General features: G+C 52.5%; 1 long non-coding RNA gene across 1 annotated transcript; it reads left to right on the top strand.

The window, feature by feature from the left end:
• Positions 1-333: 333 nt before the first annotated feature.
• LOC138917800 (uncharacterized) lies at positions 334-3,767 on the top strand. The gene is made up of 3 exons (XR_011426232.1): positions 334-480; positions 582-729; positions 3,249-3,767. It is a non-coding gene; the product is annotated as an uncharacterized lncRNA (long non-coding RNA).
• The last annotated feature ends 404 nt before the right edge of the window (positions 3,768-4,171 follow it).

Below are 4,171 nucleotides of genomic sequence, written 5' to 3' on the forward strand. Positions count from 1 at the left end.
GGAGCATCATTGACAGAGCCCGACGGAGTTCTATTTGGGGCCAAATAATTAGAGCGTCAGCAGTTAAGTACATCCGACACCCACACAATCCAGAGCCCCCCAGACTGTTGCTGTTAATTTCCTTTTATTAGTGTTGTTTCCTTTTGTTTACACTGTTCATTACCGAGCATGGAATTTTAAGCCAGCCATGTAAGTACAGAGTGAAATGTAGTTCCACCTAGCTCCCCTCCGCCCCCACGCCTGCATCAGAGACTCATGCCTTCCAAAACGCTCTGTTTAAATAAAAATATTTTGATAAGGTAACAACGGTAAAATAGCCTCGTTTCCTGCGGGGAAAACGGCGGCATCACCCACGAGCTTCCCACCGCCCCCCAGTGGTACGGGCGCCTGCTGGGTACAAAGGGCTGCCCAGGTCAGGGAAAGCCTGTCGCTTCACCTGCGCTTGACCATTTCCAGTCTGACCCTCCCGGGTCCTGCAGGGTGAGCAGGAACAGAACCTCCATTTTCCAGACCAAGAACCTGGGGTCAGAGGCTGTGCTTGCCACTCGGCGGTTTTCACCAGCTTCTGTTTTCCGACTCAGGCCGGTGCTCTCGCGTTCCTCTGGGCCTTCCGTCCTTGGCTCCCCAGAGACAAGACGCTGCTGGATGCCGTCCACGGGGAAGTTGCAGCCCGGCTCTGGTCCTCGGGGTGTCTCCGGCTGGCTGTGGAGGCCGCACAAAAGCACTGAGGTGAGAAGGCGCTGAAGACTGCAATTAGATTTCGCAGCTGTCAGAACAAGCGTGATGAAGGTTCATGTACCTGATTGATGGTTTGTAAAGTTCACGTACAGCTCATTATTTCAGGCTCGTGGTTCAGGGGTGAGGTCATTCCTCTGCCAAAACCCGGCTCTTCATCTTAAGATTCTGCTCAAGAATCTTGTCTCACTCAAGATATTTAGGTAGGAAATTTCCTTTCCCCTTTGGTGGTTACAATGCTGTTCCCATCATCTGGCGTATCAGTTTGAAACAGTTTGGTTTTTCCTGGGAGATTCCGTCTTCGCCCTGTGTTTTCTCCCCTGTGTGTGTGTGTTGCAGGGGGTGAGGATGGCGTGTATTTTTTGTATGGCATTTGTCAGACCCCCCGGGCTCCTGAGTCGTTGTTTACAGCCTCCCCAGTGACCGCTCCTGGAGAACTGCCTGGAGAGGTGGGAAGGGCTGGAGCAGCCCTGAGTGCTGGAGCGGCTCCAGGCCTGGCGGTGGAGGATTTGTCACAGAGGTTGCTCCCAGTGGCCCTTTCCATTAGTCGTGCTTCTACTTTGAGGGTCCTGAGACCAGGGGAGCTCCTGCCCCAGGCCGGGCAACAGCGGTCACAGGGCACAGCCACATGATGGCCACCTGTGACCACGGTGGGTGAGCACATTAGCCCTCTTTCCTCTGTCCAGACGGGCTCCGGGCACCGTCACTGGAAACACAGCCCCGGGACCCAAGCTGTAAAGGATTTATTGGAGCCCCGCTCCCTGTCGTGCAATCTGCTGAGTTACTTAACTAGAACTTTTTCCAACTTTTCCCAACTGTCACGAGCCTGAAAACGAGTCTAAAACATGTATATTCTCTATTGACTTTATTGAAGTGTAACTGAAGTACAATAAACTGCACGTATTTAAAATATGTAATTCAAAGAGTTTGACAAATACGTGCAGCTGTGTAACCAGCACACACTCATGACACAGTATTTCCACCCAAAGGCTCCCTCCTCCCCTTTGCAGTCTCCCCCCCCCCCCCCCCCCGCCCTCTGGACCCTGGCAACCACTGACCTGCTTTCTACCACTATAGCTTTGCCTTTTCTGGAATTTTATGTAAATGGAGTTATACAGTGCACATTCTTGCGCGTCCAGCTTCTTGCTCTTAGCATGAAGTTTTTTTATTCAGCCATGCTGTTGTGTGTTATCAGTAGTCTGTTCCTTTTTATTGATGAGTTTTATTGATGTTTGTATGGATATAACATAATATAGGTATGTATCTAGTCACCAGTTGGTGTGTATTTGTGTTGTTTCCATGTTTTGGCCATTACAAACACAGTTGCTGTGAACGTTTGCATACACATCTTTGTGTGGACGTGTTTTCGTTTCTCTTTGGTAAATCCCTGGTGGGCAATGGTGGGCCGTATGGCAGTGTGTTTTAGCTACATGTTGTCACCTCCACAGTGGTGATAAGGGTGTGTGAGGCCATCTGTTCATTCACCAAGTGTGAATGGTGTGTAGTGAATAGTGAAAAGTGTAGGGGCACAGGGAACACAAAAGCCAGGAAGTCCCTGCCTTCACGGGGTCCACAGCTCCACGGGGGCCATTTCCCAGGAAAGAGCTTCAACCCCTGGAAGGAAAGTGAGTGAGCTTAGTGGGCTCTGGTAAGTCCTGTCGCTAAGCCTGCTGAGAGCAGGAATCCCTCCACGCCTCTGCGGGAATCTTCTGATTTGGGGACTCACCACTCCAGGGAGAAGCCATTCCCGTCTTGGAATCGTTAGAAAGTTCTTCCCTGTTGTGCTGCTGCCCATTTTCTCTTATCTCTCAGGGCTTTCTTGGTCAGCCTCACCTCTCCCACAGCCCTTGAGCCTAAGAGACCCTTCTCAGCTCTCATTTGTGTCAGCCAGCTTCTCCTTTGCCATGTCCCAGTCTGGCTGATACCACTGAGGCCATATGAGGCTACCCTTTCAGGATGGCTTCCTCTCTTCCCCTTCTCTGTGGCGTTCCCAGCTTACCTCCTGGTATTTTCCTCTGAGGATTATTGGGCTTGGCCCCAGGAGGGTCCTGATTTCACTCCAGGTTTGTCGTCAGGCTGAACTGATACCCTGTTAATGGAGTGCCTGTGTCCCCTGGTGAGCGGCCGTCCCCACCCTCTATGACTGTTCCGTCACCAACCAGTAACCCTGTGCTTTAGTTGTTAATGACAGTTTATAGAGCCAACCCTTACTTCTTCACTACTGTCTACTTTACTGCATGCCTTGGACAGAGAGACAGGCATAACGTATTCTGTATTTCAAGGACTCACCATCTTCCTTGCCCCCCAACTACAAGCTTTCCACGCACCCCTGCTCCTGGCCCAGAGCAGCCACCGAAGGTTGCCTTTTGCCTTCCCTCTTTGTCTCCCCCCTTCCTCCACCTTCTCCTTCAGTATGACTGGCTCTAATATTAGCAATATTGATATAAACTCATAAACGAATACATCAGAGGAGAACACTTGCATTTCAGTCTTCTTGGTTTCGCTTTCTTTAGGAAAACAAAGAGCGGCACCATCCCCAGCAGAACACCGTGGGCAGGTGGAGGCGTTCCTTGGAGGTTCAAGAGTGGGGTGAGTGGGGGAAGCCCACAGACCCTGCCTCGCTGGCAGATGCTGCCCCTGCAGATGTTTGCTCTGTGGGGTGCCTTTCCCATACTCAGAGCTAAGCTACCAAGAGGCCGAAAAGCCAGCCCTCCCTCCCTCCGTCCCAGCACTGTCTTCAGGAGCGCGGCAAGTTTCTGAGCGTGTGCTTGCCCTTCAGCATCAGGATGGGCTCCGCTGACCTCTCTGCCCTTCACCAACTTGCCCATGAGACCCTGGGCCTGGCATTATGCTGGCTGGTCTCGCAGACGGCCACCATCGGGTCCTCTCCTTCCTGTATGCACATGCCATTCCTCCCCTTAAATCTGGGCCGGCATTGGGACTGTTGTGACCAGTAGCTTGGATCAAGAAGCTCTGGCAGGTCAAGTCCGGCCCCCTGCCTGTTTCTGTAAATAAAGTTTTGCTGGAACACAGCCAAGTTCCTTCACTTATCTACAGTACTATCTACAGCTCCTTTCATGCTACAGTGGCAAGGTTTGAGTAGTGACAGAGACGTCTGGCCCTCAAGGCTAAAATGCTTACTAGCCGGTCCATTACAGAAAAAGTCTGCCCACCCCTGTCACTAAGAACATAGTGGAGGTGATGTTTGGGGACCTCTCCGCCCAGGCCTTAAGAGAACCGGCGGTTTCCCTCTCTCCTCTCTTGGAAGCCAGCTGCTGTGGAAGAAGTCTGGCTGCCCTGCCGGGGGGCTCCTGTGGCTTGAGGCAGAGTGGGCGCTGCGGCCAGGGCAGGCACAATGGAGTGTGGCCCGGTGGCCGAGGCCGGGGGGCCCTAGCGCCCGCTTGCCGGAGTTGTGAGAAGTAACTGGGCGTCGTCA

This window comes from Equus caballus, chromosome 15, assembly GCF_041296265.1.
Source record: "Equus caballus isolate H_3958 breed thoroughbred chromosome 15, TB-T2T, whole genome shotgun sequence".
Classification (NCBI taxonomy): Eukaryota; Metazoa; Chordata; class Mammalia; order Perissodactyla; family Equidae; genus Equus; species Equus caballus.